Here is a 20,162-nt window from a genome sequence, read left to right as displayed (position 1 = left end):
ACACCTGGGATGCCGCCCACAACAGGTGGCTAACACCTGGGATGTTACCCACAACAGGTGGCTAACACCTGGGATGTTACCCACAATAGGTGGTTAACACCTGGGATGCCACCCACAGCAGGTGGCTAACACCTGGGATGTTACCCACTACAGGCGGTTAACACCTGGGATGCCGCCCACAACAGATGGTTAACACCTGGGATGCCATCCACAACAGGTGATTGACACCTGGGATGCCCCCACAACAGGTGGTTAACACCTGGGATGTCATCCACAACAGGTGGTTAACACCTGGGATGCCACCAACAACAGGTAGTTAACACCTGGGATGCCACCAACAACAGGTGGTTAACACCTGGGATGCCGCCCACAACAGGTGGTTAACACCTGGGATGCCACCCACAACAGGTGGTTAACACCTGGGATGTCACCCATAACAGGTGGTTAACACCTGGGATGCCGCCCACACCAGGTGGTTAACACCTGGGATGCCCCCACAACAGGTGGTTAACACCTGGGATGTCACCCACAACAGGTGGTTAACACCTGGGATGCCACCAACAACAGGTAGTTAACACCTGGGATGCCACCAACAACAGGTGGTTAACACCTGGGATGCCGCCCACAACAGGTGGTTAACACCTGGGATGCCACCCACAACAGGTGGTTAACGCCTGGGATGTCACCCACAACAGGTGGTTAACACCTGGGATGCCACCACCAACAAGTGGTTAACACCTGGGATGCCGCCCACAACAGGTGGTTAACACCTGGGATGCCACCCACAACAGGTGGTTAACACCTGGGATGCCACCCCCAACAGGTGGTTAACACATGGGATGCCACCCACAACAGGTGGTTAACACCTGGGATGCCACCCACAACAGGTGGTTAATACCTGGGATGCCACCTACAACAGGTGGTTAACACCTGGGATGCCACCCACAACAGGTGGTTAACACCTGGAATGCCGCCCACAACAGGTGGTTAACACCTGGGATGCCACCCACAACAGGTGGTTAACACCTGGAATGCCGCCCACAACAGGTGGTTAACACCTGGGATGCCACCCACAACAGGTGGTTAACACCTGGGATGCCACCCACAACAGGTGGTTAACACCTGGGATGTCACCCACAACGTATGCACCACAGCCCGGCTAGTCGCGAACTGTTTTGAGAAATCTGTCGAGTTCCTTCGAAAGACGGTTGAGAGAACGGGTTGTTGGTCATCCACCTCATGCATAAAGGGAGGGCGTTGAAGAGTCATGGTCCCTTACCACTTACTGAGTTCCCTCTCAGTGCATTCGTCACTTCCCTGTTTTTCACTGGAGGCATCCTGCACCTTCTGCCAAAGTTCTTGCGTTCGTAAGTAGCAATTTCGGTGTGCAGGTTTGGTACGAGTCCTTGCAGTTTGTGTCCCATCTTCCCTCATTACAGGCCCATACTAGATCTTGCTGTTGGTGTTGATTTTGTGCATTAGAAGTATTTTGGAGTTCGTTCACCTAGCAGCAAGTAGGTACCTGGGTGTTAGTCGACTGGTGTGGGTCGCATCCTGGGGGACAAGATTAAGGACCCCAATGGAAATAAGTTAGACAGTCCTCGATGACGCACTGACTTTCTTGGGTTATCCTGGGTGGCTAACCCTCCGGGGTTAAAAATCCGAACGAAATCTTATCTTATCTTATCTTCTCAATTTCACTTACGGCTTTTAGCACCCTCTCTCTCTCCCGGACTCTCTCTCTCCCGGACTCTGTCTCTCCCGGACTCTCTCTCTCCCGGACTCTGTCTCTCCCGGACTCTGTCTCTCCCGGACTCTGTCTCTCCCGGACTCTGTCTCTCCTGGACTTTGTCTTCCCTGGATTGTGTGTGTTGTGTTCCAATAAAGTTCAGCGTTTGAAGACCTCTGTTACTGGTCATGTTTGTCACAAGTGCTGATTAAACTTAAGTGATTTGCCAAAGAGGTAGTACAGTCCCCGAGAAACCTGTCATAGGTACATGACAGGTAGGTACGGTACCTGGCTCTCATAGGGCAGCTAGTTGTCATAGGTACGGTACTTGGCTGTCATAGGTAGGTACGGTACCTGACTGTCATAGATAAGTACGGTACCTGGCTCTCATAGGGCAGCTAGTTGTCATAGGTACGGTACCTGACTGTCATAGGTAGGTACGGTACCTGGCTAGCAGATAATACAAATGCTGTGTGGAAACTATTTCGTCCAGCTACACCCACGTACCTGTTTACTACTAGATAAACAGATGCGACGGGATCGAACCGAAGTCTCCAACAGTAAGCCGGGAGTGCCACCATCACCACTGAAGTACGGGGTAAATAGGACAGTTTGTAACTGAGTGTATATTAAGGGGGGTCACGAGCAAAACCAGGGGTGGCCTGATCTGGGAGCGGGTCGCGGGGGCACTGGCCCCCGGAAGTGACTACAGGTAACCTACAGATTGAGGCTGGAAGGGCACGAAGCTGAGGAGACACAAGCTTAACAAGCTGGGCAGGGCAACACGGTTAAGAGTAAAAGATTTACGCTTATCCCAACACAGAAAGCATTTCCGGCTAGATGGAGCAGCCTGGGGATGTGGGCAGCTGGGGTGGAGCTTTTGGAGGGTAGTGGATGGGAAGAGCAGTTAAGGTTGAATGGGGTGTGTGGTGAGTGGGTGGAGTGTGACCTGGGAGGATGGAGTGTGACCTGAGAGGATGGAGTGTGACCTTGGAGGGTGGAGTGTGACTTAGGAGGGTGGAGTGTGACTGGGAGGTTGGAGTGTAATCTGGGAGGATGTAGTGTTACCTGGGAGGATGGAATGGGACCTGGGAGGATGGAGTGGGACTTGGGAGGATGGAGTGTGACCTGGGAGGAGGGAGTGTCAGCAGAAGGGTCAGGGGGAGTGTCAGCAAGAGGGTCAGGAAGGATGTCAATAAGAGGGTCAGGGGAGTGTCAGCAGGAAGGTCAGGGGAGTGCCAGCAGGAGGGTCGGTTAGTACCAGCAGGAGGGTCAGGAAGAGTGTCAGGGGGAGTGTCAGGAAGTGTCAGCAGGAGGATCAGGAACAGTGTCAGCAGGAGGGCCAAGGAGAGAGTCAGCAGGAGGGCCAGGGAGAATGTCAGCAGGAGGGTCTGGGAGAGTGTCAGCAGGAGCGTGTGGCTTCCATCACTCACAACTTTCGTCAGGAGGGCGTGAGGGTGTCAGCTGCTGCCATCACGCACCCATAGTTTCTCCTGCACTCCAACCTTCGTCAGCACCGCTGACGAGAACACTACCAGCTGTGTGTGTGTGTGTGTATGTGTGTGTGTGCTCTCAGTCATCACAGCGCCTCCTACAGGATCCTCACTGGGTGTTCCTACAGGAGCCTCACTGGGTGTTCCTACAGGATCCTCACTGGGTATTCCTACAGGAGCGCCACTAGGCGCTCTTACAGGAGCCTCACTAGGCGTTCTTACAGGAGCCTCAATAGGCGTTCTTACAGGAGTCTCACTGGGTGTTCCTGCAGGAAATGCTCTCACGAGGCAGCTGATCATATCACAGCTTTGTGAGGACAAACACCACTACACTGTGTGGATGTTCTCCTTGCTGCGTGTTGTGTGTGTGTATGTGTGTGTGTGTGTGTGTGTGTGTGTGTGTGTGTGTGTGTGTGTGTGTGTGTGTGTGGATTATGTGTTGTGGGTAGGGAGGGTGGGAGGGGAGGGGGTAAAGTGTAAGTATGTTGGTGAAGAGAGAGTGTACACAGTGTTGGTTAGTCACCACCCTCAAGACTCCTCGATTAAACACAAGGTTCTTCACTCCTTCTGCCTTCCCAAAACACCTCTTTCTTCTCCTCCCTACTCTTCATCATCATCCTTTCATATTTAAGGACACCATCAGCACCCTAGAGAGGGACGAGTGATACTGTTGTATGTGTTCCACTTCAATGAACGCTTCCATTAAACCTTAAAAAGTCCTACTCGGCAACAGCGCCGGCGACACCATTCTTAGTGGCTCCCACCACCACCACTACTGTCACCTCCCCACAACCTGTACAACAGTAAATGATCTAATACTACGGGAAACAAGGTTTGCTAATTGCAAAAAAAAAAAAAAAAGAATGTGGATATTGTTTGATAGAAGTGGGTGTTCCCGTAGTGTGCGGCTGCCCCTGGTCAGTATGACAGTTACAGTGTGGGAACACCCACAGTGTGCAGGTACCGTATTATGTATGGGAGCTACTGTGCGGGAACAAATGTTTTGATGTTGTATTCCATCACGCAGGATGAGTTTCTTACGTAAGCTAATGAAATATGTCAGGCTGAGCTGAGAGATTTCACGGGGGTGATGAAGCTTCTATCAAGGATTTCATGACTGCACGGGTTCACTAACTACGCCAACTTAACGGTTTCCTTCCAGAAGAACTGCAGTTACTATTACTTGGGGGAAGGAGAGTGAGGGGGCGCTCAAGGCTGAAGAGCCTGGAGTCTACCTGGGCCAGGTGATGTTCAGGTGTAATTCGAGAACACGGTATTTCCCGTGGGTTTCTATGCAGCAAGGAAACTATTAAGGTTGTTTATCTCATCTAGAAACCAGCCAGTTAGCCTCCGAAATCACTCTTTCTCGAAGCAAAATAAAATACACAATAATAATATATTATTTTCAATACGTTTAACATTATACGTAACAGTGGAACAGTGACGGTACAGTGAAGACACGGTAATGTATTGTGAACTTCTCACATATAATTACTGCATACTCTGGAGACTTTGTTTCAGTCTGACTGATTTGATAAAATCAGTCAAATCTACTTAGAAATAGTTTATGAGGTGCTTAGACCTCCTGCTTAGACTTGTACTCGTTGGAACGCAGGAGGGAGAGATATATCATAATCTACACTTGGAAAATCTTGGAAGGAATGGTCCCAAATCTGCACACAGAAATCACTCCCTACGAAAGTAAAAGACTGGGCAGGCGATGCAAAATGCCCCCAATTAAATTAGGGGCGCCATTGGTACACTAAGGGAAAACACCATAAGTGTCCGGGGCCCAAGACTGTTCAACAGCCTCCCATCAAGCATTAGGGGAATTGCCAATAAACCCCTGGCTGCCTTCAAGAGAGAGCTGGACAGATACCTAAAGTCAGTGCTGGATCAGCCGGGCTGTGGCTCGTACGTTGGACTGCGTGCGGCCAGCAGTAACAGCCTGGTTGATCAGGCCCTGATCCATCGGGAGGCCTGGTCATGGACCGGTCCGCGGGGGCGTTGATCCCCGGAATAACCTCCAGGTAACCTCCAGGAAACCTCCAGATCCATATTGTGGACCTTATCAAGTCCAGGACAACAGGACACCAAGCCAGGTGGAGTGTCTCGAAGGCGGATCAAACACTCCACTGCATTCATGACAACACAAAACTTTATGAGAACGAGAGATGGTAGGTGAGAACGAGAGATGGTAGATGAGAAAAACAGACCTGAGGGAACGAAAGGAACAACGCAAGCTGTGGATGAGATGTATTGACAAGTTCCTCAAGTCGGTTCCTCATCAGCCGGGCTGGAGTTCATACGTTGGACTGCGTGCGGCTAGCAGTAACAGCCTGGTTGTCAGGCCCTGATCCACCAGGAGGCACCTTTGCAAAATGGAACGTTTTATTGGAAAAACGCTTCGCTTCGTTCTGTGTCAGAGCTTTATCATGACCTGACAAAGCTTTACACAGAGCGGAACGTCGTCCCAATAAAGCTGGTTCTGAAGTCTTGTGTCTATTCCTCTTCGCAATTAGTGTTGGGGCGACGATATTAATTACCTGACAAACACTGTCTAACTGTCGAGCACCATAAATACAAAGACTTTTAATTATAATTTCTACTAAACTATCATTGCTGGCCCAAGAGTTTGTGTCACACACACGACTCGACACTCATTTAAATCAGGTCAAATCGGAGGCTACAAGCCAAGGCTCTCCCGCGCGGTGTAAGACTCTAATAGTGTGTGGAGAACCACCGCGTGTTTACCAGCTACCACCGCTCTGTAATTAGCCAGGATAAAGAGGGCGGCATGCCTGGACGCACCATGCTCAAGTCCCGGCTGGTAACGGATGGGATATGCGTATAGGTCTGTTGTAGTAACGCGCTGAATGTAGATCTATTGTTGAAACACTGGATATGGATCTATTGCTGTAACACTCTGGATATGGCTCACGAAATCGTAATGACACGATTGCACATAAACCATGAACATCAAAATGGTATACAATACCGACAGGTTGGTAGGTAAGACACATAGGCAACAGTTAGGCAACTTTATTCCGAAACGTTTCGCCTACACAGTAGGCTTTTTCAGTCGAATACAGAAAGTAGGCAGGAACAGTAGAGATGTGAAGACGATGTAATCAGTCCATCACCCTTGAAGTCGTAGAATTTGAGGTTGTCAGTCCCTCAGCCTGGAGAAGTTCAGTTCCATACTCAGGAACTATCTGAAGATCAACGATCTACGACTTCAAGGGTGATGGACTGATTACATCGTCTTCACATGTCTACTGCTCCTGCGTGCTTTCTGTATTCGACTGAAGAAGCCTACTGTGTAGGCGAAACGTTTCGGAATAAAGTTGCCTAACTGTTGCCTATGTGTCTTACCTAGCAAATAAACCATACCACTTATGGGGTTTGAACCCGCGGTCTGGAGTTTTGAGACTCTCTGACCGCGGGTTCAAACCCCACCCGTGGTATAGTTTGGTTTACTCTGGATATGGATTTATTGCTGTAACACTCTGAATATGAGTCTAAGCTGCAGCCTTTACAAAGATCAGGTTAAAGGCTATTTTGACAGTGGAATATGGAGTGCTGGGTACACTACGCAGACGCGACTGAAAAACAGACAAGGTGGGTTAGTATGTATGTTGAAGAATTCTCTTGCATGCATTGAGTTACTTAACACCATGAGTAATGTAGTTGAAGTTTTAGTGGTTAACAGTGAATATTGGAATCTAGTTATTGTACTCGTATATAAATCAGATGCAATTTTCCAGCAGTTCAAAGATAAAGTAATGAAAATTTAGCACTGTCTTGAGAACCTATCAAACCTGGCCCCAAATGTCCTGTTAATGACTTCAGTCTAAGACACTTAGCGAAGACTGTAATAGCAGAGAGAAACCCACAAACTAGTTTAAATGAACATGGGGTAATTGCTCACAAAATGCGTGCGATAGGAATGACTGGAAAGGTGGGAAGATGAATATTTAACTTCCTTATCAATATTTAACTTCCTAGCCAATAGAGCCAAAATTAATAGTAAACAGAGTGAAATCAGAGGCGGATACAGTGAAGAGCTGTGTTCCCCAAGGCACAGTGTTTGCCCCACTTCTCTTTCTCATTCTCATACCTAACATGGATAGGGATAGAAATTATGGCACAGTATCATCCTTTGCAGAAGATATTAGAATCTGTACAAGAATGGTACATAATACCGACAAGATGTTGCACATGTGTCTCAGTTTTCATATTAGAATCTGTCCGAGGGTGACATCCAATGAAGACACAGCGAACCTTCAAGCTAATATGAACCAAGTCTTCCAGTGGACCACTGACAATATGATGTTCAATGAGGAGCAAATTTCATTTACTACGTTACGGAAGAATGGAGGAAATTAAAACAAGATCAGAGCACAAGACAAACTTAAACTATTCAGTAGAACATAAGTCGAATATGAAAGACCTGGGAGTAATATTGTCAGATCATCTCACTTTCAATGAACACAACAGTGTTATTATAAAAACTGCTAGGAGTATGATAAGTTGGATAACCAGAACCTTTAAAACAAGAGATGTCAAGGTAATGATGATACTCTTCAGGTCATTCGTTCTCTCTAGGTTGGAATATTTCCGTTTAGTAATCGCCCCTTCAAGGCCATCAAGCAACTGCAAAGCCAGAAAATGTGTAGAGAACCTTCACAGCTCATACAAACTCAGTCAACCACCATTATTACTGGGAGCGCTTGAATCCCTAGAACTGCACTCCTTAGAACGTAGGCGAGAAAGATACAAGAAAATCTACACCTGGAAGATACTGGAGGGATTGATACGAAATCTGCACATCGAAATTACTACTTATGAACACAAGAGTCCTGGTAGATGGTGCATGATACCTCCAGTGAACAACACAGGAACAATAATTACACTGAAAATTCAATAAGTGTAAGGGGACCATGACTCTTCAACACTTCTCTTCATGCAAACAGAAGATGACCAACAGACTGGTGACAGTCTTCAAGAAGGGACTCAACAAATTCCTCAAATCAGTTCATCAATTTCTAATCAGCCGAGCTGTGGTGCATATGATGGTGCGTGGACGGCGGGCACTAACAGCTTGATCGATCAGACCAGCAACCAGGAGGCCTGGTCTGGGACCGGGCCGCAGGAAGAGACTACAAGTAGCCTACAGGACTACGGGTAACCCTGGATATAAAACTACTGCTGTAACACTCTGGATATGGCTACAGGTATGAGCTGGCATCAGCCCTGACACTACATTTCACCACTGATCAATGTTTAATGACGGTGTATAGAGCCCGTCACAAGGTAAAAAAAACGTATAATTTTAGTGAGGCAAGACTGGTGAAAGATGAGAGTGTAACACTGGTGTTAAAACTATCACCACCACTATCAACACCAACACCACCACCACAACCACCACTAACACCACTATCAACACCAACACCACCACCACAACCACCACTAACACCACTATCAACACCAGCACCACCACCACAACCACCACTAACACCACTATCAACACCAGCACCACCACCACAACCACCACTAACACCACTATCAACACCAGCACCACCACCACAACCACCACTAACACCACTAACACCACTAACACCACTATCAACACCAACACCACCACCACCACCACCACAACCACCACTAACACCACTATCAACACCAACACCACCAGCACTCCCACCACCACTAACACCACTATCAACACCAACACCACCACCACAACCACCACTAACACCACTATCAACACCAGCACCACCACCACAACCACCACTAACACCACTAACACCACTATCAACACCAACACCACCACCACAACCACCACTAACACCACTATCAACACCAACACCACCACCACAACCACCACTAACACCACTATCAACACCAACACCACCACCACAACCACCACTAACACCACTATCAACACCAACACCACCACCACAACCACCACTAACACCACTATCAACACCAGCACCACCACCACAACCACCACTAACACCACTAACACCACTATCAACACCAACACCACCACCACAACCACCACTAACACCACTATCAACACCAACACCACCACCACAACTACCACTAACACCACTATCAACACCAACACCACCACCACAACCACCACTAACACCACTATCAACACCAACACCACCACCACAACCACCACTAACACCACTATCAACACCAACACCACCACCACAACCACCACTAACACCACTATCAACACCAACACCACCAGCACTCCCACCACCACTAACACCACTATCAACACCAACACCACCAGCACTCCCACCACCACCAGCACCACCACCACTAACACCATTATCAACACCAACACCACCAGCACTCCCACCACCACTAACACCACTATCAACACCAACACCACCAGCACTCCCACCACCACTAACACCATTATCAACACCAACACCACCAGCACTCCCACCACCACCACTAACACCATTATCAACACCAGCACCACCAGCACTCCCACCACCACCACCACCACTAACACCACTATCAACACCAACACCACCACCACAACCACCACCACCACCACCACTAACACCATTATCAACACCAGCACCACCAGCACTCCCACCACTAACACCACTATCAACACCAGCACCACCACCACAACCACCACTAACACCACTATTAACACCAACACCACCAGCACTCCCACCACCACAACCACCACTAACACCACTATCAACACCAACACCACCAGCACTCCCACCACCACCACCACCACCAACACCATTATCAACACCAGCACCACCAGCACTCCCACCACCACAACCACCACTAACACCACTATCAACACCAGCACCACCAGCACCACCAGCACTCCCACCACTAACACCACTATCAACACCAGCACCACCAGCACTCCCGCCACCACCACCACCACTAACACCACTATCAACACCAGCACCACCAGCACTCCCACCACCACAACCACCACTAACACCACTATCAGCACCACACCACCAGCACTCCCGCCACCACCACCACCACTAACACCACTATTAACACCAACACCACCAGCACTCCCATCACCACCACCACCACCAACACCATTATCAACACCAGCACCACCAGCACTCCCACCACCACAACCACCACTAACACCACTATCAACACCAGCACCACCAGCACCACCAGCACTCCCACCACTAACACCACTATCAACACCAGCACCACCAGCACTCCCGCCACCACCACCACCACTAACACCACTATCAACACCAGCACCACCAGCACTCCCACCACCACAACCACCACTAACACCACTATCAGCACCACACCACCAGCACTCCCGCCACCACCACCACCACTAACACCACTATTAACACCAACACCACCAGCACTCCCACCACCACAACCACCACTAACACCACTATTAACGCCAACACCACCAGCACTCCCACCACCACAACCACCACTAACACCACTATCAGCACCAACACCACCAGCACTCCCACCACCACAACCACCACTAACACCACTATTAACACCAACACCACCACAACCACCACTAACACCATTATCAACACCAACACCACCAGCACTCCCACCACCACAACCACCACTAACACCACTATAAACACCAACACCACCAGCACTCCCACCACCACAACCACCACTAACACCATTATCAACAGCAACACCACCAGCACTCCCGCCACCACAACCACCACTAACACCACTATTAACACTAACACCACCAGCATTCCCACCACTACAACCACCACTAACACCATTATCAACACCAACACCACCAGCACTCCCGCCACCACAACCACCACTATTAACACCAACACCACCAGCACTCCCACCACCACAACCACCACTAACACCACTATTAACACCAACACCACCAGCACTCCCACCACCACAACCACCACTAACACCATTATCAACACCAACACCACCAACACTCCCACCACCACAACTACCACTAACACCATTATCAACACCAACACCACCAACACTCCCACCACCACAACTACCACTAACACCATTATCAACACCAACACCACCAGCACTCCCACCACCACAACTACCACTAACACCACTATTAACACCAACACCACCAGCACTCCCGCCACCACCACCACCACTAACACCATTATCAACACCAACATCACCAGCACTCCCACCACCACAACCACCACTAACACCACAATCAGCACCAACACCACCAGCACTCCCGCCACCACAACCACCACTAACACCACTATTAACACCAACACCACCAGCACTCCCACCACCACAACCACCACTAACACCATTATCAACACCAACACCACCAGCACTCCCGCCACCACAACCACCACTAACACCATTATCAGCACCAACACCACCAGCACTCCCAGCACCACTATTAACACCAACACCACCAGCACTCCCACCACCACAACCACCACTAACACCACTATCAACACCAACACCACCAGCACTCCCACCACCACAATCACCACTAACACTACTATCAACACCAACACCACCAGCACTCCCACCACCACAACCACCACTAACACCATTATCAACACCAACACCACCAGCACTCCCACCACCACAACCACCACTATCAACACCAACACCACCAGCACTCCCACCACCACAACCACCACTAACACCACTATCAGCACCAACACCACCAGCACTCCCACCACCACAACCACCACTAACACCACTAACAACACCAACACCACCAGCACTCCCACCACCACAACCACCACTAACACCACTAACAACACCAACACCACCAGCACTCCCACCACCACAACCACCACTAACACCACTATTAACACCAACACCACCAGCACTCCCACCACAACAATCACCACTAACACCACTAACAACACCAACACCACCAGCACTTCCACCACCACAACCACCACTAACACCACTATTAACACCAACACCACCAGCACTCCCACCACCACAACCACCACTAACACCATTATCAACACCAACACCACCAGCACTCCCGCCACCACAACCACCACTAACACCATTATCAGCACCAACACCACCAGCACTCCCAGCACCACTATTAACACCAACACCACCAGCACTCCCACCACCACAACCACCACTAACACCACTATCAACACCAACACCACCAGCACTCCCACCACCACAATCACCACTAACACTACTATCAACACCAACACCACCAGCACTCCCACCACCATAACCACCACTAACACCATTATCAACACCAACACCACCAGCACTCCCACCACCACAACCACCACTATCAACACCAACACCACCAGCACTCCCACCACCACAACCACCACTAACACCACTATCAGCACCAACACCACCAGCACTCCCACCACCACAACTACCACTAACACCACTAACAACACCAACACCACCAGCACTCCCACCACCACAACCACCACTAACACCACTAACAACACCAACACCACCAGCACTCCCACCACCACAACCACCACTAACACCACTAACAACACCAACACCACCAGCACTCCCACCACCACAACCACCACTAACACCACTAACAACACCAACACCACCAGCACTCCCACCACCACAACCACCACTAACACCACTATTAACACCAACACCACCAGCACTCCCACCTCAACAATCACCACTAACACCACTAACAACACCAACACCACCAGCACTTCCACCACCACAACCACCACTAACACCACTATTAACACCAACACCACCAGCACTCCCACCACCACAACCACCACTAACACTATCAACACCACCAGCACTTCCACCACCACAACCACCACTAACACTTTTATTAACACCAACACCACCACAACCACCACTAACAACACCACCACAACTACCACTAACAACACCACCACAACCACCACTAACAACACCACTACCACCAATGTCACCACCTTCCACTTGATGCACCTACTGTTACCATTTAATACAGGGAGTGAGAGAGAGAGGGGAGAGTCGGGACAAAGGGTGCGGAACGCCCTGTGTATGGAAGAAGGACTAGAGAGAACACAGAGGGAGGGACACAAAGGGAGGGACACGGGAGGGGTATATCAGGTATGTGTTCAGTGTTGTGCCTACAACGGGAGGTGAAGAGTCGAGCACCAGCTCCTGGTATCTTGTACTTACCTAGTGATATAAACAGGGGTCGAGTCTTGGCTCCTGGCTCCGCCTATTAAACCGTTTGTAGTGTACTGTTCTCTAATTCCAGACCTCCAGAGACCAGTCATCCCTATTTGTAAATGTGTGTGTGTGCTAGAGGGAGAAAGAGAGAGAGCGAGAGAGAGAGAGAGCGAGAGAGAGAGAGAGAGAGAGAGAGAGAGAGAGAGAGAGAGAGAGAGAGAGAGAGAGAGAGAGAGAGAGAGAGAGAGAGAGAGAGAGAGAGAGAGAGAGAGAGAGAGAGAGAGAGAGAGAGAGAGATTTAATACAAAATTAGGTATAACAGAATGCTGCTGCAATCACCCGGTCCCAGACCAGGCCACCTGGTTGCTGGCCTGATCGATCAAGCTTAACAGCCGCCCGCAGTCGAACGTATGCACCACAACCCGGCTGATCAGGAACCTGGTGCACCACATGATAGTCACAGTATGAACAAAGCAACGAAGCTTCGTGTCCATCACGCAGGATGATTTTAGTGAATCAACCAATAAAATGTATTATTCTGTGGTGGTAGACTTTGGTAGGTAATTTACACTATGTACAATCATTGTGCTTAGGTGTACTTGCTTGTAAATATATGGGAGAACAAGCCTGGGATGGAAAGGTCAGAGTTAAGAAGGTAGAACGTATGGGCACGTGGGGTGAGGGGGGGGATATTGGAGTGGGAGAGGCAGAAAGAGAGAGAGGGGGAGAGGAGAAAGAGAGAGGGGGGAGTTAAGGAGGGTCGGCAGGGCAGCAGAGGGTGAACCTCCCTCCCTGGCTACCTGTCATTCCAAGTGCAGTGGGAAGCACTATAGTGCAGTGACAAGGTAGCACTATAGTGCAGTGACAAGGTAGCACTATAGTGCAGTGACAAGGTAGCACTATAGTGCAGTGACAAGGTAGCACTATAGTGCAGTGACAAGGTAGCACTATAGTGCAGTGACACGGTAGCACTATAGTGCAGTGACAAGGTAGCACTATAGTGCAGTGACAAGGTAGCACTATAGTGCAGTGACAAGGTAGCACTATAGTGCAGTGACAAGGTAGCACTATAGTGCAGTGACAAGGTAGCACTATAGTGCAGTGACAAGGTAGCACTATAGTGCAGTGACAAGGTAGCACTATAGTGCAGTGACAAGGTAGCACTATAGTGCAGTGACAAGGTAGCACTATAGTGCAGTGACAAGGTAGCACTATAGTGCAGTGACAAGGTAGCACTATAGTGCAGTGACAAGGTAGCACTATAGTGCAGTGACAAGGTAGCACTATAGTGCAGTGACAAGGTAGCACTATAGTGCAGTGACAAGGTAGCACTATAGTGCAGTGACAAGGTAGCACTATAGTGCAGTGACAAGGTAGCACTATAGTGCAGTGACAAGGTAGCACTATAGTGCAGTGACAAGGTAGCACTATAGTGCAGTGACAAGGTAGCACTATAGTGCAGTGACAAGGTAGCACTATAGTGCAGTGACAAGGTAGCACTATAGTGCAGTGACAAGGTAGCACTATAGTGCAGTGACAAGGTAGCACTATAGTGCAGTGACAAGGTAGCACTATAGTGCAGTGACAAGGTAGCACTATAGTGCAGTGACAAGGTAGCACTATAGTGCAGTGACAAGGTAGCACTATAGTGCAGTGACAAGGTAGCACTATAGTGCAGTGACAAGGTAGCACTATAGTGCAGTGACAAGGTAGCACTATAGTGCAGTGACAAGGTAGCACTATAGTGCAGTGACAAGGTAGCACTATAGTGCAGTGACAAGGTGAAATAGTTAATTTGTTCTTTCTTTGCATCAGTGGTTTTGTAAAATGGGATTTTTTTGTGTTTAACTTGTTGGTTTAGTTATTGATTTATTCTCGGTTTTTGCTTAATGGTTAATGGGTTGGCAACCGTAGTGGTTCTTGCAGTGATGGGAGCAGAGTGAGAGTGGGGATGGGAGGGGTAGTTTAGCATTGGTAAATAAAGTAGTGAAGAGCCAGAGGAGAAGTGGAAAGATCTATCACTAAGATCAGGTCGTCAAGACCACACTGGTGGACCAGCATCACTGAGATACACAGACCAGGTCGTCAAGACCACACTGGTGGACCAGCATCACTGAGATACACAGACCAGGTCGTCAAGACCACACTGGTGGACCAGCATCACTGAGATACACAGACCAGGTCGTCAAGACCACACTGGTGGACCAGCATCACTGAGATACACAGACCAGGTCGTCAAGACCACACTGGTGGACCAGCATCACTGAGATACACAGACCAGGTCGTCAAGACCACACTGGTGGACCAGCATCACTGAGATACACAGACCAGGTCGTCAAGACCACACTGGTGGACCAGCATCACTGAGATACACAGACCAGGTCGTCAAGACCACACTGGTGGACCAGCATCAATGAGATACACAGACCAGGTCGTCAAGACCACACTGGTGGACCAGCATCACTGAGATACACAGACCAGGTCGTCAAGACCACACTGGTGGACCAGCATCACTGAGATACACAGACCAGGTCGTCAAGACCACACTGGTGGACCAGCATCACTGAGATACACAGACCAGGTCGTCAAGACCACACTGGTGGACCAGCATCACTGAGATACACAGACCAGGTCGTCAAGACCACACTGGTGGACCAGCATCACTGAGATACACAGACCAGGTCGTCAAGACCACACTGGTGGACCAGCATCAATGAGATACACAGACCAGGTCGTCAAGACCACACTGGTGGACCAGCATCACTGAGATACACAGACCAGGTCGTCAAGACCACACTGGTGGACCAGCATCACTGAGATACACAGACCAGGTCGTCAAGACCACACTGGTGGACCAGCATCACTGAGATACACAGACCAGGTCGTCAAGACCACACTGGTGGACCAGCATCACTGAGATACACAGACCAGGTCGTCAAGACCACACTGGTGGACCAGCATCACTGAGATACACAGACCAGGTCGTCAAGACCACACTGGTGGACCAGCATCACTGAGATACACAGACCAGGTCGTCAAGACCACACTGGTGGACCAGCATCACTGAGATACACAGACCAGGTCGTCAAGACCACACTGGTGGACCAGCATCACTGAGATACACAGACCAGGTCGTCAAGACCACACTGGTGAACCAGCATCACTGAGATACACAGACCAGGTCGTCAAGACCACACTGGTGGACCAGCATCACTGAGATACACAGACCAGGTCGTCAAGACCACACTGGTGGACCAGCATCAATGAGATACACAGACCAGGTCGTCAAGACCACACTGGTGAACCAGCATCACTGAGATACACAGACCAGGTCGTCAAGACCACACTGGTGGACCAGCATCACTGAGATACACAGACCAGGTCGTCAAGACCACACTGGTGGAGCAGCATCACTGAGATACACAGACCAGGTCGTCAAGACCACACTGGTGGACCAGCATCACTGAGATACACAGACCAGGTCGTCAAGACCACACTGGTGGACCAGCATCACTGAGATACACAGACCAGGTCGTCAAGACCATACTCGTGGACCAGCATCACTGAGATACACAGACCAGGTCGTCAAGACCATACTGGTGGACCAGCATCACTGAGATACACAGACCAGGTCGTCAAGACCACACTGGTGGACCAGCATCACTGAGATACACAGACCAGGTCGTCAAGACCACACTGGTGGACCAGCATCACTGAGATACACAGACCAGGTCGTCAAGACCACACTGGTGGACCAGCATCACTGAGATACACAGACCAGGTCGTCAAGACCACACTGGTGGACCAGCATCACTGAGATACACAGACCAGGTCGTCAAGACCACACTGGTGGACCAGCATCACTGAGATACACAGACCAGGTCGTCAAGACCATACTCGTGGACCAGCATCACTGAGATACACAGACCAGGTCGTCAAGACCATACTGGTGGACCAGCATCACTGAGATACACAGACCAGGTCGTCAAGACCACACTGGTGGACCAGCATCACTGAGATACACAGACCAGGTCGTCAAGACCACACTGGTGGACCAGCATCAATGAGATACACAGACCAGGTCGTCAAGACCACACTGGTGGACCAGCATCACTGAGATACACAGACCAGGTCGTCAAGACCACACTGGTGGACCAGCATCACTGAGATACACAGACCAGGTCGTCAAGACCACACTGGTGGACCAGCATCACTGAGATACACAGACCAGGTCGTCAAGACCACACTGGTGGACCAGCATCACTGAGATACACAGACCAGGTCGTCAAGACCACACTGGTGGACCAGCATCACTGAGATACACAGACCAGGTCGTCAAGACCACACTGGTGGACCAGCATCACTGAGATACACAGACCAGGTCGTCAAGACCACACTGGTGGACCAGCATCACTGAGATACACAGACCAGGTCGTCAAGACCACACTGGTGGACCAGCATCACTGAGATACACAGACCAGGTCGTCAAGACCACACTGGTGGACCAGCATCACTGAGATACACAGACCAGGTCGTCAAGACCACACTGGTGGACCAGCATCACTGAGATACACAGACCAGGTCGTCAAGACCACACTGGTGGACCAGCATCACTGAGATACACAGACCAGGTCGTCAAGACCACACTGGTGGACCAGCATCACTGAGATACACAGACCAGGTCGTCAAGACCACACTGGTGGACCAGCATCACTGAGATACACAGACCAGGTCGTCAAGACCACACTGGTGGACCAGCATCACTGAGATACACAGACCAGGTCGTCAAGACCACACTGGTGGACCAGCATCACTGAGATACACAGACCAGGTCGTCAAGACCACACTGGTGGACCAGCATCACTGAGATACACAGACCAGGTCGTCAAGACCACACTGGTGGACCAGCATCACTGAGACATTGTAAGACATATTTACCTCTGTCTTCAAAACACTTCTGGTCACCATCTCACGGTTATAAACAGAGAATCTCAATTCTGTTCACCAATCAAAGATTCTGACAGAACAAAAAGTGTGAAATCTACCAATCTTTACTAAACAAAAACATTGCGTACAAACATTCTTGTACAGTGTAAATAACACAGTATATCTGTCAAACCTTGCGAGTTTGTTTCACTGACTGAGGTCTCATATAATTTAGTCCCCGTGGAAGCAAGTGTAGCCAATCTTTGCCTAGGAGCAGGCTAATGTAGACCATATGGTTTCAGAATTTTATATTTTGGCGAAGGTGCTACCCTCCCCTTCCCCAGGGCTACTTTTTTGGCCAGTAGACTGAGTGCCACATCATTTTTTTAACTCTTTTTATAATGCTGATATTAAAGGCATATACTTTTTCAGTCTAACCAGATTCGTTTTAAGACGGAAATTCAGTCCAATTCTAATCGATCTACTTATGAATTAGAAGAATGTATTAAGATCCTTATGCATGTTTCCTGGGTGAATAAGACACACGAGCAACACTTTACTGGGGAGACGTTTCGCCAGCCTATGGTGGAAGACACAGTGAAAAAAATGGGTCGTCGACAGACTAAGACCGGATTCACGATCATCCAGTACAACTGGAGATTCGTCTGTAAAAACTTGCATTTGTGGTCACAGAGGTGCCTGTGCTAACTTTCCTATGGTGTAGAAATATACCTAGTTGGATGAATCTTATTGTGGCTAGCTGGTCTAGTGGCTAACGCGACGGGCTGGAGTTTTGAGACTCTATGACCGCGGGTTCAATCCCGGCCGGGAGTATGGTTCAGTACAACTGTACATCACACAGAGCTCTTTAAAACCTTCAGAAACATCAAGATGTACGTACATCTCAACTACTAGCACACGACCACGGGTTCACACAGTGTACGTGTACGCAGACACCACCTGCCTAGTCACAGACTAGGTGGTGGTGTTGATACCGAGTGTAGACACCAACAAGGGCACCCAGGAAGAGTCCATTCAGTCGCAGCAAGTGCTGAGTAGAAAAGGTTGGGCAAATACCATGTCCAGTCCTTAGTGAGTATGCAGAAGCAAATCTCTTCCCGAGTTCGAGTCCTCAGAGACAATGAAGATATGAGAGTCCGCCGCACCAGATATAAACAAAGCCTAACACCTGACACGCTCGCCGAAGTCAGTCATAAGAGGGAGCTGGACAGATACCTAAAGTCAGTACCTGGCCAGCCGGGCTGTAGTTCGTATGATTGTGTGCGGCCAGCAGTAACAGCCTGATTGATCAAGCCCTGATCCACCGGGAGGATTGGTTAAGGACTGGGCCGCGGGAGCATTGACCCCCTGAACACTCATTCTCCAAGTAGGTAGGTACTTCCCCTTATTCCCCAAAGGGAATGAGAGGCAGGGGGGGCGCCAGAGGGAATGACTGAAAAGTCCCCAGAGGGGATGAGGGAAGGTCCCCAGAGACTAATCAACACCCGGAGGGGACAGGAATGGCAAGAGGATTCCCCAGAGAGGATGAGGGGAAGTCTTCAGAGGGGATGAGAGAGAGAGAGGAGTAGGGGAAGGAAGTGGGGTAGGGGTGGGGAGGGGTAGGTAAAGGGTGGGGAGGGGTTGGGAGGGGTGGGGAGGGGTGGGGAGGGGTTGGGAGGGGTGGGGAGGGGTGGGGAGGGGTGGGGAGGGGTGGGGAGAGATGGGGACTTGCTCAAGAATTTAAATGACTTTCTCTTCCTCTAGGCTGGAGCGACAACCTCACCAGGACCTGTTACAGTGGTCCCTGGTGTTACAGTGGTCCCTGGTGTTACAATGGTCCCTGGTGTTACAATGGT

This window comes from Cherax quadricarinatus, chromosome 14, assembly GCF_038502225.1.
Source record: "Cherax quadricarinatus isolate ZL_2023a chromosome 14, ASM3850222v1, whole genome shotgun sequence".
NCBI classification, from domain to species: domain Eukaryota; kingdom Metazoa; phylum Arthropoda; class Malacostraca; order Decapoda; family Parastacidae; genus Cherax; species Cherax quadricarinatus.
The sequence above is the reverse complement of the archived record's forward strand: the minus strand, read 5'-3'. Positions refer to the sequence as shown.